The sequence below is a fragment of the Camellia sinensis genome, chromosome 3 (assembly GCF_055761805.1).
Source record: "Camellia sinensis isolate YWXY chromosome 3, ASM5576180v1, whole genome shotgun sequence".
In the NCBI taxonomy this organism is placed as follows: Eukaryota; Viridiplantae; Streptophyta; class Magnoliopsida; order Ericales; family Theaceae; genus Camellia; species Camellia sinensis.
The window spans coordinates 212,190,448-212,211,671 of NC_138963.1; positions in this window are offsets into that span (position 1 = coordinate 212,190,448).

Below are 21,224 nucleotides of genomic sequence, written 5' to 3' on the forward strand. Positions count from 1 at the left end.
AAAGTCAAGCTCGTTTTGCGCTACTGCGCTTCCACTTACACTTGCCCTCCTTTTCCTGCAGAGTCCAAGGGGACCACACCAACTTCGAGGTTCTCAAAGACCGAGCAGCAATCAAACAAGAGTTTGTGCCAAACTACCTCAGCCGAGCTAAAACCAGCCGGCCACACATGGGGCGCTACTGCTTCCTGGTCGACACCCCGGCTGCCCTAACCGCGTTTCGGGAAGAATACGATATCCCGGACGACGTTCATTTAGAGCTCGGTGTTGAGGACACAACCCCATGGGGCAAATTAGACCAGTGTCCCTTCACCGTGCTGTCCATTATAGAAGGGGACCTCCGCTTCCCAGTTAACCCACTGATCTGCGAATTCTTGTGGCGTACCGGGCTAGCTCCAACCCAGGTCTCAATCAACACTTACAGAATAATCAACGGGATCCACAAACTGAACAACTGGCTAGGAACCAACCTAGGACTAGCCGAGATACTGTACCGGTATACCCTCGGGCATACAGGTGATGGCCTTGCCTATTATTTAAAAATCAGACCGGGCAAGGAGAAGATAGTGACCGTTACCCCAAACAAGGACTTGCACGACGATGACTTTTTTTGGGTGTCTGGTAACTACGAAACAACCGACGTATTGGGCTGGTTTATCAACAAGAATTTCGGCGAGACATGTAAGCTGTGCTAACTGCTCGGTCAATTTGCCATATTTTACTATTCTGTACTTAGCATTTTTTCTTCTTTCCTTTGCAGCAATCGAAGCATTGCAAGCCAACTATCATTACCCCCAACGAAGCAGCCATCAGAACCGTGCTTCGCTACCGCAACCAGGATTGCCACGAGCTCCTCAGTTACGTACCGACATACAGATACTCAGCTCTGCGCCGGAGTAAGGTTACAGACTTTCTCCGTGCACCATCTCCACCTCCCGATCCCATATTACCAGACGTGCCATTTATCCGGTTGACTGAGGCAGAGGAGATGGCCAAAAGAAGCCGTATCAAGAACCTCATCACAACTACCTCCACCGAGATACCAAGCATCCCAACCCGCACAGCCGCTACCGGTCAATCAAGCGGGACCGTGGTTGCACTGGCGTCTCCTTCCGTCGGGCAGGCAAGCAAAGACAAACAACGGGCAGACAAAAGGCCACGTACCGACCCCTCTGCCGAGCTAGTTGCGGAGCTGAACACTGAGCAACCAGCGGTGAAAACTGACCTAACACCGCCTTAGAAGCCGCAGCTTAAGCACCGGGGTAAGGAGATCCCGACAACTACATCCGTCAAAGGTGACAAGGAGCATCTTCTCACCTTTGATCTGACCAAAGCCTTGCTGCTGCCGAGCGACGTGGTCGGCAGCGACCACGTACCGGACACCCGGCTGGTGAAGTCCTCGGTCAAGCCCATGACCCGAGTAAGAACTTTGCATACTTTGTTCAAATTTTTCCAAGTGTTTGCTCGGTTTCCTCTAAGTGTTTGCTCGGTTTCCTTTCTAATCAAACTTTCTTCTTGCAGGCCATCCAGAAACAACACTTGGTGATGGAAAGGATCCACCAACTCTGGCAGAAGGCAACCGACTCTACCAGCCAGGTCGAACGCCTTCAAGCCGAGCTGGGGCGATCAAAGGCTTCACTCGAGATGGCAAATTCTGACAACTCAAGGTTGCTCGGCCAGCTAGGTGTCGTCGAGCAAGAAAGGGACGCTCTCCAAACCGAGCTGGAAACGTTGAAGCAATCAAGGAAGGAGGAGCTGGAGGTTGCCAACAACACCGGTTTCAAGGAGGCCGAGGAGAGCTACACAAAGCAAGTCCATGCCACCCAAGACATATACTTCAAGGCGGGTTGGAAGGCTGCTTGTGAACAGCTCAGCCAAGGATCTGGGACCGACATGTTTGCCTCTCCCCCAACTGTTTTCCTGTCGACGTACTTAGTGTCATATGCCAACGATGTCTTCAGCGCGTTGCAGGCTAAGGCCAAGGAAGATGAAGCGGAGGACGTTGAGAAAAATGCCGAAGGTGACAACAGTCCAAAGCAGGCCGGCCAGAAACAGACCGGTGTTCAGGAGACCATAACCACGGTCGACCTGGAGGCGACCGCAACCGGGGATGAATTCACAGACCTTTCCCCCTTAGTTTAGTTTTCTTTTTCGTTTGAAAATGTAACCGGGCTATGGCCCCGCCTTTTGTAATGCAATACACGAATGAAAAGTTCTATTTTCTTCAACTGTTTGCACTGCGTTTAGTTAAACAACTTCAGTCGGGCAAACCACCTCGGTTAAGAAAATCATCAACTCGCCCTTGAACAAACTATCAACTTATTCAATCGGAATAAAACATCAACCTATTAACCGAAATAATACATCTCGGTTGAAATGTCAAAGTTGTGCAAGTCATCAACTTAGTGAACCGAAGTAAAACATCTCGGTTTTAAGCCCCAAAGTTGGGTAAATCATCAACTTCTTTAACCGGAATAAGACATCCCGGTTGAAATCACAAAGTCGAGTAAATCATCAACTCTTTTGACCAGAGTAAAACATTTCGGTTTTAATGTCAAAGTTGAGCAAATCACCAACTCAACCAACCGGCATAAAACATCTCAGTTTTTAATATCACAAAGTTGAGCAAATCATCAACTCATTCAACCAGAGTAAAACATCTCGGTTGAAATTACAAAGTTGAGTAAATCATCAACTCTTTCAACCGGAGTAAAATATCTTGGTTGAGATGACAAAGTGGAGCAAATCATCAACTCTTTCAACCGGAGTAAAACATCTCGGTTGAGATCACAAAGTTGAGCAAATCATCAACTCTTTCAACCGGAGTAAAACATCTCGGTTGAGATCACAAAGTAAGGACTGAAAACAATCAGAATGCCAAAGCAAAAAATAGGACACTTTTATTATATTGACAAAAAGAATATTACATTCTGAAGTGTGAGGCAAACAATTCCTTTGCACAAAAAGAACATAAACTAAGAAAACTAAAAATAGTACAGTTTGAGGTTGGTTGCATTCCATGGTCGGGGTATTCCTTTTCCTTCCAAATCCTCAAAGTGATATGCCCCCTTGCCCGCCGGACCAGTTATCTTGTAGGGTCCTTCCCAGTTTGCCCTTAGTTTGCATTTACCAGGCACCAGGGTGTTGCCCATGACCTTCCTTAAAACCCAGTCACCTACTTTAAACGGTCTGGGGTACACGATTTTATTGTATTTCCTGGACAGTTCTTGCTGGTATGCAGCCACATGAATCAAAGCTCTTTCTCGGCGCTCTTCAGCAAGGTCCAATTCCAGGGCAACTGCTTCAGAGTTCAGCTCAAGCTCAAAATTTTCACTGCGGATGGTGGGCATTCCAATTTCCAATGGGATGACCACCTCCATGCCGTCCGCCAGGGCAAAAGGAGTTTCCCCGGTAGACCGCCTAGGGGTAGTTCGGTATGCCCAAAGGACACTTGGGAGTTCCTCGGCCCATTTACCTTTGGCTTTCTCAAGTCTTTTCTTCAAACCATCAAGAATGGTCTTGTTTGACACTTCGGCTTGGCCGTTAGACAGTGGGTATGCCGGGGTAGAGTTGTAGAATTCAATCTGCAATTCTTCACAAAATCCTCTGAATAGGCGCCCGTCAAATTGAGTGCCATTGTCAGAAATCAAAATCTTGGGGACGCCAAACCGTGTTACAACATTCTGCCAGACGAACCGTTTGACGTCTTTCTCCTTGATAGTTGCCAGGGGCTCCGCTTCAACCCATTTGGTGAAGTAGTCCGTAGCCGCAATGAAGAACTTCCGGTTGCCTGGTGCCGTTGGGAGTGGTCCCACTATATCCAGCCCCCACATCGCAAAGGGCCAAGGGCTGGTGAGGGGGAGAAGTTCCCTGGCCGGCTGGTTGATTTGGTATGCAAACTTCTGGCACTTTTCACATTTGCCAACATACTTCTGCGCATCTGCTTGCATGCACGGTCACCAATATCCTTGCGAGATAGCCCAGTAGGCTAAAGATCTACCCCCAATGTAACTGCCGCAAATGCCTTCGTGAATTTCGTACAAGAAAGCTTTCATGTTGTTTGGATGCACACACTTCAGATAGGGACCGGTGAAAGACTTTTTGTATAAAGCATCGGAAGAAGAGAGCCAAAACCACTCTGACTTCACCCGGACTTTATGCGCTTCTTTCTTGTCAGCTGCAAGGGTCCGGTCTTTGAGGAACAGGATAATAGGATCCATCCAAGAAGGACCTAGCTCGGTGCAGAGTACTTCTGTCTGCTCGGTTTCCTCGATGCTAGGCCTAAGAAGGAATTCAATCAGGAGAGGGCTAGAAAATGTGCTGTCGACCATGGGAGCGAGGTCGGCTAATTCATCTGCTCGACCGTTTTCTTTGCAACCAATCTGTTGGATCCTTATTGCCTGAAATCGCTTGATGTAGTCTCTTACCAGAGCTTGGTACTTTGTCATTCTGTCATCTTTAGCTTTGTAAACCCCAGAAACTTGGTTAACAATGAGTTGGGAATCGCTGTAGGCCATTAGCTCGGATGCGTGCATCTGAAGCGCGCTCTTGAGCCCAGCTAAAAGCGCCTCGTACTCAGCCTCATTGTTTGATGCAGGGAATCCGAGGGTGATAGAGTGTTCGGTGGTCAGTCCATCTGGCAAGATCAAAACTATGCCCAGCCCGACACCGTAGCGGTTCGAGGCCCCATCTACGAAAAGTTTTCATATTTCGCCAACAAAGAGCTTCCAACATTCTGAGGGTCCTGGGAGGCCTGAAGGTTGAGAGGATCATGATCGCTCGGCTGTTCGGCTTCAAGTTCAATGCTGATCGGTTCCAATTCTTCCCCCCTCGGCGATGCGGCACCGGACCCAATAGGTTGGTCTACTATGCCCAAGTCCGTCGTCGCATCGCCGGGCTGCAGTGTCATGCCAGCCGGAAGTTTGTCGGCGGGGCGCGCAAGTTCCGCGTTGCCAACATCGCCCTGCAGTGTTATTTCGGTTGAGCAGGCATTCGCCTCTTCGGCTGCCGTGGTAAGATCCACCGGGCATACTGGATGAATTCCAGGTGAGAATTCAGCAACAAAGTCGGCCAATGTTTTTGCTTTATAGCAGTTCGTGGCTGGAACTTCACGTCAAATTGTCCCAATTCGACCGCCCACTTGAGGATTCGACCAGAGAAATCCGTCCGCTCGAACAAGGCCTTGAGGGGGAACTCAGTCAAAATGATGATGGTGTGAGCATGAAAATAGTGCGCCAATTTCCTAGAGGCCATCATCAATGCCAATGCGAGTTTTTCCAGCGGCAAGTATCTCGACTCTGCCGGTAGCAAAGTTTTGCTTACGTAGAAGATGGGGAGATGCTTGATTCCTTCTGTCCGGACAAGCACTGCACTAACCGTGTGTTGAGAAACGACCAGATAAAGGTATAGTTCTTCGCCGAGCTTTGGTGTTACCAATAGTGGTGCCGAAGACAAATACTCTTTAAGCTCGGCCAAAGCCCAATCGCATTCCTCGTCCCATGAAAACTTGGATTTCAAAGTTCGAAAGAAAGGGCGGCAGCGATCTGATGACCGACTTATGAATCGGTTAAGCGCAGCGGCCATTCCGGCCAGATACTGCACGCCCTTAGCCGAGCTCAGCTGCTTCAATTCTTGTACGGCTCGGATTTGTGTGGGGTCTGCTTCGATGCCTCGGTTTGTGACTAGAAAACCCAAGAATTTTTTGGATCCCATGCCAAAGGCACATTTAGACGCATTCAGACGTAGCTTGTGCTGTTTGAGGATGGAAAGCATCTCGGCTTGGTCGGACAAGTGGTCTGTTTGATGCCGACTTTTAACCACCATGTCATCGATATAAGCCTCCATCGTCCGGTCTAGCAGAGGAGCAAACATTTTGGTCACCATCCTTTGGAAAGTTGCCCCGGCATTCTTCAAACCAAAAGGCATGACTCGGTAGCAGAAAAGTCCCCTTGGAGTAGTGAAAGAGGTGATCTCGCGGTCGGGGCCATGCATGGTAATCTGATGATAGCCACGGTAGGCATCCAAGAAACTGAGCCTGCTATGTCCGGCCGTTAGATCCACCAACTGGTCTATTCTGGGCAGAGAAAGCTATCTTTAGGGCATGCTCGATTGACGGTCTTGTAGTCGACGTAAACTCGCCACTTCCCATTCTTCTTGGGTACTACGACCGTGTTTGAAATCCACCAAGGGTAATGCACTTCTTGAATAGCCTGAGCTTCAAGGAAGTTCTTCACCTCCTCCACAACTACCTCGGCGTGGTGGAGCGCCGATCTCCTGGTTCTCTGAATGACCGGCCTTGCACCGGGGAAAACATTGAGGTGATGACAAATAAAGCTCGAGTCGATGCAGGGCATGTCGTAGGGCGACCACGCGAAGACTTCGATATTTGCCATCAAGAATTCTACCATCTCTGCCCTTTCTTGGGCGGTAAGGCTTGAGCCGAGCAGAAAGAACTTGTTCGGGCTGTCAGTGTCAATCCACACTTCTACCAACTCCTCAATGGCTTTGTCCTCAGCCTTGGCGTCCATACCTTCAAAGACTCCCCGGTCTTCCGGTCCTTTAATCATTTGGACGAAGCTTTTGGCAGCTTGGCTCCCGTTCACTGCCACGAAGCATTGCTTCGACATGACTTGATCGCCCCAAACTTCCTCAATTTCCCCCATAGCCGAAGGGAATCTCATGACCTAGTGGTAGGTCGACGCTACTGCCTGCATAGCGTGAAGCCATCCTCTACAGAAGATCAAGTTGTACGTAGACAGCACCTGCAATACCCAGATCTCAACTTGCTTGACCACAGATCCTGCTTTGATCGGCAAAATAATTTTTTCCAAAGGCCACTCCGGTTGCGAATTGAAACCAACCAATGGCAAAGTTACCGAAGCCAAGTCTGTATCTCGGAGTTTGAGTTGTTTGAACGCGTCGTAGTACATAATCTCAACCGAGCTTCCTTGGTCAATTAAGATGCTCTTGACATCGAACTCCTTGACGCGTAGCGTAACTACTAGGGCATCATTGTGCGACGTCTGAATGCACTCCAGGTCCCTTGTAGAGAAATTGATCACGTCTTTCTCCACGGTCTTGCCCCTTTTGATCGCGGTCTGGACCGATAAAACCTCCCTCATGTGTTCTGCCTTCTTGATCATACCTCGGAGCTCGCAGACACGCACCGGTTCCACTATGCCATGGATCACATTAACAACTCCTTGAGAGGGTGCTTCTGTCACAATCCAAACCTGCCCCTATAGGTTTAGCATCGTAACCGGCCAGTAATCATTGGATTACCGAAGGCCTCTGAACAGATTAACAAGATTAAGGGGCTAGCGGAAACAAATACATAAATATAGTTATCCAATGAGTTGTGCTGACTTATATGAAACAGAATATTTAAAACTTTATATACATAACCGGTAGTCAACCATACATTATATCCACACACATTACAGTATTTTAAGTACAGCCAACGACATCAAATCAAGTCTTATATAAACAAAAACCACAAAACTTAAACACAAGACGGTTCGGGAACCTCCACGTGAGGCACAATGGTTGGATGACAACGGAACACAGATCCAGACAAAAACCTTCAGACTCGAACTCCAGAATGCTCACCTATGTATATATAAATACAAACAGTGAGCTAAAGCCCAGTGAATAACATTAAGGTAAAGGGGTTAGTGAATGAAATCCGAACATATTATAAGCAGAAAACAGATCATAGCATAATCATTCTCATATCAGAACATAATAATGGTACATCCCATAGAACACATCACAAAACATCTTCCGACTAGAGTAATCGGTTCCAGATACCGATTAAACACATATCACTACAATGAAGTGGCTAACGAGATCTCGTAAACACATGAATGTCATGGACCCGCATATTCATGCCGTCCCCCATGACTTGGGACTATCTATGGATGCCATAATAGATTTCAAAAACGGAATATTTGTTCACAAAAACAGATATCATTTCAGAAAACATAGCTTATCACATTTCATTTGGAACATAATTCATATAAATGTATCTTTATGATAACGTTACTCACAGTGGTTCTCGCAAACGGTTAATCAATCTTCAGATGTTGACCTACAAACACAAAGGTACATAACACAACATATCTCATTATTACACATTCACATGGCCAACACAACTTAACTTTCTTATTACATAGGTTTCTTACTTAACACATTGCTCAAAACATACTCTCGAATCTCATAACTTAGTACATTCTTCACTTAGTGTGTTTCTAATCTATAACCTCATTATCATAGCTTAATTAGGTCTTAGGAATGCCTAAGATGCAATGAGGATGCCAAAACATGAATTGGAACACTTAGTAAATTTTCTGAAAATAAGGTCTACACTCGAGTGTGGGTTTCCCCGCTCGAGCGGACATGCAGACAATGAAGGCTCCGCTCGAGCGTGGCTTTCCCCGCTCGAGCGGACTGTAAACTCAAAAAGTATTGGATGCAAGGTTTTCATGCTCGACGGGCGCTCAACCCACGCTCGATCGTGGTGCATGAATTCAGGGTTCACGCTCGAGCGTGAAAGTCCCCGCTCGAGCGTGGGTTAAATTTCGGGAAAATCCAGATTGACCTCCCAAGTTCAAAACTCGAATTCCACCATCCAAAACACATCTCTTGGGCCCCAAAACTTGAGATAACAAAGTAAACTTGTAAAACATGAAGAATTTAGGATCACTTCATAAAATCATGGCCCAAGGGTTTGCCAAAAGTTCCCAATTTCAACTTAAACTTCAAGAATGTTTATGAACACAACATGCATGGATTTTTCTTGTATCAAACTTATCAAAACATGATCAAACACCATAAAACAACTTGAAACTTGAATATTTCCTATAATTAAGATGAATTTCAAACATGCATGAGCGAATTCTTGGAGTTCATGCTCAATTTGTGAGAAAATGCACATGCATGCATGAATTGCAACTCAAATCTTTATTCTAGGCTCAATGTACACATTTAAACTCTTAATCTTGAAGAAATTTCATGTTAAATGACTTAGTTACACAATCTAGAGGTTGTAATCTTACCTAGAGTCTTCAATAGCTAGATATTTGCACAATCTTTGATCAATTCGAGCTATAGCCTTCAATTTCTCTTTAATCTCTACCTTTCTCTCTCTAGAATTGCACTCTCTCTCTCTAAAACAAACTCTCAGATTTTTGCACTAAGGGGAAATGAAAGAAATTAGCTCAAATGAGCTAAATGTGATCCATATATAGTTATGAGGCTAAAATACATTAATTAAAATATAAGGCTTGCCAAACACAACTTAATGAATCGTTCTGAATCAATTTTTAATAAAACTTGCCAAAAGGTTCTAAAAATTGTAAATGACACATTAACGTAACTAATTCTGAATTCAGATGCCGATAAGGCTTTCAATTTACATATTAAAGCGGAATTCCAAACAGATATTTGTACAAGTAACAGATAGAAAGCCAAATATCAAGCAAAATACATAATGAGCACATAATTTATTTTAATCCTCTCATTAACATCCTTAATTACCGATTAGTGGCTAATTGTGGATCGGGGTTATTACAGCTTCCAAGTCATCCGGTCCACGCGGATCAACTGGGGCAGGGTGTGTGGCCTTAACGCCCCCATCAATGTAAAGGTCCAAGTGTCTGGCTGCGACTAGCTCCTCCAAATGCTGCTTCAAAGGCAAACAGTCCTCTGTCCGGTACCCGCGCTCCCAGTGAAATGTGCAGCGGTACCGCGGATTAAAACCCTTTTGCGCATCGCCTAACTTAGCAGGAAACCGGACGTAATCCTCGTCACGGATTTTACTAAGTATGCGGTAGATTGGAATCTTAAAGACCGGGGTAATGCCCGTTTGGGCTTTTAATCTTCTGTGTGCATCTGCTACGTCATCGCGGGGGTATTAATCTTGGTCATTCCGCCGACCCCTTCCCTGGTTTCGGTGATTTGATCCTCGACCAGATTCCTCGGCGCGATCATTTGAACAGTTAGTCTCCTGTCCAACCGCATGTACCTTGCCAGACGATCTCTTGTCTGCTGCCACCGGAGTTGTCTTCGAGGTGGAAGCTGATGTGTCATCCTCTATTCGGATGTGCTCGTTGATACACTGCATTAGCTGGCCTATGCATGTCGACTGATTCATGGTAAGCGAGTCCCTCAGCCTATGTCCGACCGGGAGACCGCGCTTATATTGGGTGATTGCCAAGTTGATCGGGCAGTCTAAGATCTCGTTGAAGGTTTCCTAGTATCTAGAGTTGTAAGCCTTGAGTGTGTCGCTCGGCTCCATCTTCACACTAAGAAGGTGGTCAACTTCTTTTGGCATTTTGGTGTTGGTATTGAAACGCGTCACAAAGGCTTCCGCCAACTGCTGCCACCTTTTGATGCTTCCCTCCAGCAGCCTCTCAAACCATTTCAAGCCCAGCTCACCTAAGCTCAACGGGAAAATAAGGCACATAAGAGCGTCATTCCGCCTATGTCCGGCCATGACCTGTCGGAAGTGACGTATATGTATGTATGGATCGGTCTTTCCGTCGTAGAGCGTAAATTTGGGTTGGTGAAAGCCCGCTGGGAGCGGTGCGATCTCTATCTCTAGGGAGAAGGGAGTGCGCGCTCAGCCTCGCCAAATCTGTGTCTAGAATGAGGGGCTCAGCTGGGCGAGGTGGTGGCATTAGGACTTCTTCACTGGCGTGACCCCCATAAGATAGTCGCTGGAACGCTGACACCCTTTGGTTCTCTCGCCGGCGAGCCCACTCTTTTAAGACTACCCGCAAGTCCTCTGAACGAGCGGCGTAGGAATACCTCGATGTCGTCGCCGGACATGAGGGAATATAGGTACTATCTTGTGCGCTTGACTTCTTTACAGGCGCGTCAAAATCTCCAACCCTGTAACTTCTGGTGATCGAAAGGGAGAGAGTGTGCCTCTAGCTCTGACTGGCTGAACGGCGTAGTTGGGTGCGCTTACTGTGGTCTCCCACTCCAGCAACACCCTTCCCTTTGACATGCCGCTTAAGATCTTCCATCTCTGCCTCCATTCTTCGGATGACGGCGTCTTGGTCCCTCAACTTGTGCTCCAGACGTCTGGCGTGTGATTCTCTCCGCCGCCGGTGTCCGTCGGGCTCCGAGAATGACCGAAACTTCTTCTGCGCTTATCCCGCGCGTTTCTTTAATGTCCTCCTGGGGAACTCTCCAGGTCCGCCATGGGAGGAATGGCAGGGAGTCCGTCTCTCCGTCTAGCTGACTCCGGGGTAGCTCCGTCGATGGCCGACAACGGTATCTCGTCGTTGTTTGCTATGGGAGGCGATCAGATGAGCTTGGAAGACAAGGTTTTGTCTATCAAACTTCCCACAGACGGCGCCAATTGTACAGGGAGCAAATATTCCGGCGTGCCCGTACTCATTTCTACCAAGCTCCTCGTCTGTCCGATCGACCTGCGAACATAACGGCGGTGTGTGGCCAAAAAACCCCTCCGACGGTCAAGTTAACACACACTCAAGGATATATATAGAGAGAGAAGAGAGTTGAGCGTTCAAGTGTTTCTTACCAAATGATCCATCCCCAGCATGGGGGGCACAGTCAAGCTTATATACTCTCTGCACTCCAAATCTACTCCTATTAGTTTCTTGAGACGTGGTGCTGCTTTCCCATCCGTCAGCACAAATTCAGCAATCACTACCTAACCAAGTTGTCAGGCTATATTAGCGGAGCTCAGCAGACCGGTGGTACCACCTCGGCCTTTCGTAACCATGCTGTGTAGTGTGCCCGGGTGCTCCATTCGCCGGGCTCCATAACGTCCAAGTTCGGTTGCATCCCGGCAAAGCCGAGTTCGAGACAGGTCAAGCCAGTTAACCGAAGGCCTTCTTGCCAAGCTAAACGCACGAACCGTGAGATCCGGAATGGCAGGCAATCATCTCGGCCGAGCAACTCAAGTAGCCCGGTTTCCTGCCCAACACGGTCTTGCGCCTTAACCGAGCAACATCATCTCCGGGCAAGCAAAAGTTATCATGGCTCACACACGCTCGGCCCTCAATTTGCCTGGCACTTTCCATGGCCCATTTCCAACTTATAAATCTCCCTCTCAATTTTATAAGTCATTTTTATAATTTTATATTTTAAAAGTTGGATTTTTGTACTTGATTTGCTTTGTAATGTTAAGATTTGATTAATAATATTTTATTATATTAATATTAAAGTTGGTGGGGGATAGTGGTAGCAGGATAATTTATTTTTATCACAATCCTCATCCCCAAATACGTGTATTTTTTATTTTATATTGTGTTTCATGGGTCATTTGGTATTATCAAGGTTTTAAAAATCGAATCAGACTAAATCGGCCAATTCGATCGGTTGAACCGTCGATCGGTCGGAGTTTCGGTCCGAATACACTCACTAAACCATTCGAGATTAAAAAAAAAAAAAAGGCCTATTTTGTGAGAACCGGTTCACCGGGTCAATAAAATTGAATTTTTCTTTTTTTTTCTTTTTTTTATTCCTTCCTTCTCTCTTTCTTTCTTATTTTATACATATATAAGAAAATTTTAATTGAAAATAAGGATCTCCTCTTGTGAGAAATCTCATTGAGAGCTTGAAATTATTGTGAAAGTCTCTACCTATTTATAAGAAAAAAATTCTTCCAAAAAAACTCAAAAAATTTATGTGGTATTCAATCAAATTTATTGGAGGGAAACATAAAATTTTGGTATCCCTCCAAAATTTTTGCTCTTTTTTCAATTAAATTGTTTGAATTAAAATCATATGGAGGAGGGAATATTGAATATTTGATTTCTTTTTTTCAAAATTAAAATTAATAATATTTTAAAATATATTTTTATATTTTTTAGTAAAAAAAAGTATTAGGAGAAATATTTAAGATTATTTAATTTTTTTAATTTATAATTTTATTACTTATATTTTTATTTAAATATATTTTTATGACGTCACGGTTCGATTCCGGTTCAACTGTAAGGTTGAACCGATGACCCGTCCACTCGATCATTTTTCTGATTCACTCACCAGTCCGATTTTTAAAACATTGGGTAGTATGATTTTTTAATAAAAAAAATTAAAAAATCTTTAAGCAAATAAATTATACAAACCAGTCATTCAAATTTTTATATAATTAAAAAATATATTCACAAACGCATTTTTTCACTTAAATTTTAAAAATTTGATACCAATCATTTCACATCATTATAAATAAAATTATTAATATTATATTGGGGAAAAATGATCCGTTGCTCGAATTTGTTGGCTCGAAATTGGCTCGTATACCCAAAACGACGTCGTTTTGGGTATTTTTTTTTTCTTTTTCTTTCTTTCTCTGTGCGTTCAAATACAGAGTAAGAGACAAGGGGAGAGAGAGAGAGAAAGAGAGAAGAGAGAAGAGAGAAGAGGAGAAGGAAGATCGGCGTTGATGGCGGTCTCTCTCTCGGTGATGGCGGTCGGTGATGTTGGTGATCGGTCAGTGATGGCGGTCCCCTTTCTAGTAGATCTGGATTTGAGGATGAAAGGAAATTTTTTGTTGATGTTGATTAATAAATTTTTTTTTTTTTTTTGATGTTGACCCAAATCTTGTTGATGTTGATGAACAAAAAAAAATTGTTCAGAAAAAAATTTGTTGATGTTTATCAACAAATTATTTTTTTTTTTATTTTTTGATGTTGATGAACCCAGCAGTGCAGAAGAAAAAAAAAAATTTCTGAAAAAAATTGTTCAGAAAAAAATTGGTTGATGTTGATCAACAATTTTTAATTTTTTTTTTGTTGATGCTGATGTTGATGAACACACCCAATGGTATGGGTTAGTGGCGAAGAGGTTTACCAAGGTGCCGTTTGGTAATACGTACGTTTTCAATTTTCTATTTATATTTACAAAAATTTTAAAAATTCAAATAAAAACTTATTTGGTAAAATTTTTGATTTATAAATCAGTGGTCTCAGTTTATAAATTTCGCCAAAAAATGAAAATACAAAAAATGTGTTTCCGTTTTGAGTTTTGAGTTTTTTTTTTTTTTACCACCCAACACTAGTCACCACCCCCCACCATTTTCCACCACCGTCTTCCGCCACCACCACCCACCCCTCACCATCACCACCACTTGCCACCACTACTCACCATCCACCTGCCACCACCACCCACCCCTCGCCACCACCACCACCACCCATCACCTATCTGCCATCCACCCGCTACTTACTTGCCACCACCACTCACCACCCACCTGCCACCACCATCCACCACCTGCCACCACTAGCCACCCATAACCACCAGCCACCTGCCACCCACCCGCCACCACCACCCACCACCCACAACCACCATTATCACCCACCACCTACCCGCCACCCACCACCACCACCACCACCCACTCGCTACCACCTACCACCCGCCACCGTCACCCACCCACCCACCCACCACCACCACCACCCATTATCTGCCACCCGCTTGCTATCACCACCCGCTACCACTACAACCACCACCACCCACCACCTGCCACCGTCACCCACCCACCCACCACCCATCTGCCACCACCTACCATCACCTGCCATCCACCACCCACCTGCCACCAACACCCACCACCCGCCACCACCACTAGCACCACTACCCACTCGCTACCACCCATCACCCACCACTTGCCAGCGTCACCCACCCACCATCACCACCCGTCACCACCCACCACCACCCGCCATCTGCCACCCACCTGCCACCACCACCCACCACTACCACCACCACCACCCACTCGTTACCACCCCCCACCCGCCACCGTCACCTATCCACCCACCCACCACCACCACCACCCACCCGCCACCACCCACCACCACCAGCTACCCACCACCCACTGTCACCACTTTTCACCACCGTCTTCCGCCGCCACTTGCCACCACTTGCCACCACTTGCCATTTCTCACTCTTTTTTACATTTTTAAATTTTTTTAAACATTTTGTCAATTACCAAACGCGTTTGTAGTTTATGTTTTTCTAAAAATAAACAAAAATCAGTTTATAAAATTTTTGTAAATATAAACTAAAAACATAAACGTCACCAAACACACCCCAAATGATTTGGTAGGTACTAAGAGGTTATGTTGATGAATCCAACTCCTTATGTTGATGATCGGCGTTGATGTTGATGAACCCAGCTCCTTCTTCTTCTTCTTCTTCTTCTTCTTCAGAAAAATGCGAAGAAGAAGAAGAAAAAAAAAAAAAACATCAAAACGACGTCGTTTTGGTGTCGAGCCACTCTCAAGCCATGCTCTTTCGAGCTACGAATCGGAACTGTATATTGGACTCTCAAACATTTTTCCTAAAAAAATCACTTCCCAAACTACACTGAATCATTTAATAAAGTAGCAAAGCTATGGACTCATGATATTCTACTTGATTAGAAGTTGTCAATGCATCGAGCGTGCTTCTAATTTTTTTTATTATTTATTTATTTTTTATTTTTTTTATGTTTGTGCTATAAAAATACAATATGTCTAGCATTACTTGGGTTATTTTGAGTATGACAAGTTGATTTTTTTACTTATTACAAAAAAATGTATAGAAAAAATAAAGAGATAATATGATTGAAATAAATCAATAAACCAATACACAACTTATTTATGTGCTCCCAAAAAGAAGTAGTGAGATTAGGAGTTTATTTGGAGTGTTTTGATTGTGAAATTAGTTAAAAATATGGGACAAAAATCAGTGATAAAATAGTTCATTCAAAAAGGAATGAATCATTTTAAATTAAATGTTAATCCCATATTTGTTTCGAGAATAGTGAATGAACAATTTTATTAATTAATTTTAATCCAATTTGTAAAATGGCATTATCAATTATAACTAGAAATGCTAAAAACTCCTAATTTAAATCTCATAATTCACTCACAATGACATTGAAAGGGAGTTTCTTTTATTTGATTTGTAATCTATGTATCTCCCGCCCAACCTAGTTCAATTGGGTCCAAGTTATCTTGTATTTAGATATAGCCAAAAACTAATTCCTAAAGATCTGAAGTTAACTACCGAGAAAACTTCTAATAGCCCCTTAATATCTCTTGCCCAATCCAACCCATTGTAAGAGAGTTAAGTCTGAGTTTGCCAAAAATTAAAAGTTAAAATATGATATGTTGTGTCATTGTAGGTAACAAAAAATAAAAAAAAAATTAAACACAAAATTGATATAAAAAGAGTAAAATTGACACACATATAGGGTCCCTACAGATTGCCAACATATTTGGGAAGCATAAAACTTTTGGAATGCATAAAACTTTTGGAATATCTAATTTGTATTGAACTAATTCTATCATCTTGATTAAAGAATTACACCGCACATTACAATCAGTCTTTATACAAGTCTAATAGAATCCCAACTCTTTAACTACCAACAGCTCAATAAAAAAACTTAGTTACATCTGATATGCTAGCATACTACTGCTTTGTATAGCTCATGATGCTTCTACTTTGTTTAATGCCTGAGATGATGCATCAAATGTGATCTTTTCCTTATCACCCCCCTCAAATGCAAGGGTGAGGGAACAACCTAGAGTTTGGATGTGAGAAAACAGAACCGAGCAGTGGATAAAGGTTTGGTAAAGATGTCTGCTAACTACTGAGGACGAAACATGATGGAGAAGTAATTTATGAGCAACGACCTTCTCTCCAACGAAATGGTAATCCACTTCAATGTGCTTGGACCGACTATAAAAGACAGGATTAGCTGCTAAAGAAAGGGCTGATTGGTTATCACACCAGATAACAGGAAAATAAGGCTGAGGAATAGAAAATTCACCAACAAACATTTGAAGCCAAGTGAGTTCGGCAGTGGTGTGAGCAAGAAACCTATATTCGGCTTTGGTGGAAGACCTAAACACAGTAGGTTGCTTCTTGGAGGACCAAGATATAAGATTGGCACCTAAAAAGATATAATAGCCAAAGGTGGATCTTTTGTCATAAGGATCTCCAGCCCAATTGGAGTCAGTATAAGCATGAAGTTGAAATGAACTTGGCTGAAAAAGAGCAAGAGTGCCTTTAACATATTGTAAAATCCGTTTAATTGTAGCAAAATGACCAATGGTAGGAGAGTGCATGAATTGGCAAGCCTGATTAACAGCAAAAAATAACTCTGATTGAGTGAAAATGAGGTACTATAAAGCACCCACAATGCTTTTATATAGAAAACACTAAGGACAAGGCAAAGAATCAGAGGTAGTTATTGGGGATTTGGATGAAACTGGAGTAACATAAGGCTTATAACCAACCATTCCTGCTTTAACAAGTAAATTAGAAGCATACTTGTATTGATTAAGAAAGAAACCATGGGAATGAGGTTGAACAGAAATGCTAGAAAATAGGAAATATCACCCAGTTCCTTCATGGAAAAAGCATGATGCATATAAGACAAGAGAGTATGAATATAAGAAGCATTGGTGTCAGTCAGAAGAATATCATCCACAGATATCAAAATATAGATAAGAGAGAAAGAGGTCTTGTGGATAAACAAAGAAGTATCACATTTGCTGTTGGTAAACCCTTAAGAGAGAAGAAATGAAGAAAATGTAGAATACCAAGCTCTTGGGGCTTGTTTTAGTCCATATAAGGCCTTGTGAAGTTTGCAAACAATGGAGGGATTTGAGGGATCAATAAACCCAGGGGGTTGTTCCATATACACTTCATTTTCAAGCTTACCATATAGAAAAACATTAGAGATATCGAGTTGTTTAATTGGCCAATGATGATGTAAAGCTAGGCAAAGTAAAATTTTGATAGTAGGTTACTTAGCCATAGGAGAAAAGGTGTCTTGAAAATTCATCCCATGTTGTTGAAGAAAGCCCTTGGCTACAAGCCTGGCTTTGTGTCTAACAATAGTGCCATCTGAATTCCTCTTAACCTTCAATACCCATTTGCAACCAATTGCTTGCTTAGAATAAGGAAGAGTGATGTAGACCGAAAGGTATCACAATGAGGCCACTTAAGTTACATTTTTAGTATTCAATGTTGTTTATTTGGTGGAGATTGTGTTTAGTGCACTTGTACAGATTTGGTAGGCAACATGTAAATTCAAGCAAAAAGGGCGCGAAAGCAGATTCTCCATGCGAGGAGTGAAAATCCCGGCCTACCACCTCACCTCACGTACGGCCAAGCTCCACCACACGTGCAGCCCGCCACCGCTCGAGTGGTCTACATGGGCGCTCGAGCGGCCCACCTAGGGTTGTGTGCGTAAAAATTTAAGGTTCTTCTGCTAGGAATAAAAAGAAGAAAAAGAGGTTGTAACAAGGTTCGAAAATATTTCAAAAAAAAAGGATAGAGAGGCTAAGGTTTGGAAGAAAAGAACTTGAAGTTTTAAGAATGTCTCCCATGGTGGCTTCTTCTTCCTCTACCTCTTCCCACTCCTCCATGAGTGGCTAGGCTACTATTTCTAAGGTTTTGATGAAACTCTAGCCATGCAAAGAGATTTTTCTTAGGCTTTGATTGTGAAACAGTTTGAATAAATGTATGGATGTTTTAGAAGTTTATAATAATTTTCTTTTTCATCTCTTCAAGTATTTTATTCTCTGTGATTGTTTAATACTTTCCGTACATTAGTTTTCTTTGTGTTTGTGTTCAAAGTATGAGACGAGTCATGCTACAAGAAACGAGTCATGTTGCTACTATAGTTTAGAGCAAACGACTCATGCTACTTGGGATGATTTGTGCATGTACGTGGAATGCAACAATCCTCTTTATCAATGTTTCAAACTTATAGTTGCGAAATATTGGGTAGTTCAAATCGGATTGCAATTGATGGCCGATGTTAAGTCTTATTTATCTGGTTAGTGGTGAATTCTTTGTCCCAGGATTTGCCCAAAAATCAATATCTCAAACCCTATTTTTAATTGTCAATTCAATTCCTCAATTTTGTTTAATTCTTGTTTAGTCATGATATCTCTCAATCTTTTTATCAAAATTAATTTAGAAATTTAATAATTAAATTAGTTTAATTTCCTATTTGTTCCCGTGGATCGATACCTGGACTTACCACTATTCTAAGGAATTTGGTATAGTTTAGTGTTTATATTTGGTGTACGAAACGACCCATCAGAGAAACCAAAAACCAAGTGCCTTGCTTTTGAAGAGTTGAATATTCATCCATCATAGCATGAAACCAAATAGGAGAAGTAAGAGCAAACTGAGTGGAGAGAGGTTTTGTAAAACCATCTGGAGGAAGGAACTCAATAGACTGAGCAGCCAGGGCATGAGATCTGGCTTTAGACCTGGTTTGCATAGAGTAAGCACTACAACAAAAAAAAGGCCTTTAGTGACAGACTAATTTTGTCTCCAAACATCAAATTTTCGTCACTAAAGTGATCTATGATGAAAAAAATTTGTCACCACGTTTGTCGTTTATACGTTGTCGCTGAAAGTACCTGGTGACAAAAAACAGTTTCGTCGCCTATTTTTCATTTTTGGCAACGAAATTTTTTGTCTCCAAATGTTGCATTTTTCATCCTCTATAACATCAATTTCGTTACTAAAATTAGATAATATTTTATTTTAATTGTTTTTGGCGATGAAATATTTCGTCACCAAATAGATTTTAGTGACGAAAGTTTTCCTCACCAATGATATAGATTAAGGTGACAAAAAAATTCGTCACTAAAATGAGTAGAAAAGAAATTTCTTCAATGACAAAAAAATTTTGCCACCAAATATTTCAATTTAGCGATAAAATATTCAGCAAATGTGACGAAATTATTTGTTTGGTATTATACCATTTAGTGACAAAATTATTCGTCATGTTTTTTGAAAACTAATAGCGACATTTTTTATTTCGTCGCTAATAATAATTAAAAAAATTTAAAATGAAGGTACTATTTTCAAATTAAAAATTTTCATTTCGTGACATTTTTTATTTTGTCGCTAATAATAATTATTTTTTTTTTCCATGGGGGTACTATTTTCAAATTAAAATTTTTCTTTTCCCTAAAAATTCCCTACGCATTTCAATAACTTATTCAATAAAATATCTATTACAAGTCAATACAAAAATCTGTTTATTTTCATAAACATCACAATCGAATTTCAGCACTATCCACAAAAATACAATATCAACTACATGCGGATTATCAAACATGTCTCCTAATATCCACAAAAAAATGTCTACTAATATCCACAAAAATACAATATCAACCGCATGCGGATTACCAAAAACGTCTCCTAATAACCACAAAAACATATCTACTAATATCAACAAAAATATAATATCAAGTGTGGATTACCAAACATGTCCTGTAATACCAACAGAAATATAAAATTTACAAGGCAACCAAGATACATGTAAGGTAATATGAACAAAAACACAAAATAAGCTAGCTTCTGCTCTCCAAATTACCAAACATGTCCATATCTAATCTTGAATTTGCAAAAAAATGAAACACAAAAAAGAAAAAGAAAAAAAAGAATACAAGTTAGACAATTATTATCTTATCAATTAAATATGCAATTTAACATGCATTTTTCGACTTAGTTTTCAAATCGGGAGTCCCGTCCCAGTTCCGTAAGTTTTCACAACTTACATTGGTCTTTCCCAAGGTGTTTGAGGTGTTCCCCGGGCCTTTCCGTACCTGTTACACGATTTTGGCCCCCGATAGCCTATTTACAAGCTTAAGTGTTGGAAAAATTCATTTTTGAACTTAGTTTTCAAACTGGAAGTCCCATGCTAGTTCTGTAAGTTTACACAAGATACAATGGTTGCTTCCGAGGTGATTGAGGTGTTCCCCGGCTTTCTCGTGGTTGTTTAACGATTTTGGCCCCCGATGACCTATTTTCAAGCTTAAGAGTTGGAAAAAGTGCCTTTTTTGACTTAGTTTTCAAGCCAGGAGTCTCATGCTAGTTTCGTAAGTTTCCACAACGTACATTGGTCCCTCCCGAGGTGTTTGAGATATTCCCTGGGCCGTCTCGTGGCTGTTACACGATTTTAGCCTTTAATGGCCTATTTTTAAGCTTAAGTGTGAAAAAATACATTTTTGGACTTAGTTTTCAAACCGGGAGTCCCGTTCTAGTTCCGTAAGTTTCCAAAACTTACATTGGTCCTTCCCGAGGTATTTGAGGTGTTCCCCGGGCCGTCTCGTGGCTGTTACACGATTTTGGCCTCCGATGGCTTATTTTCAAGCTGAAGTGTGAAAAAATGTATTTTTAGACTTAGTTTTCAAATTGGGAGTCCCGTGCTAGTTTCGTAACTTTTCACAACTTACATTGGT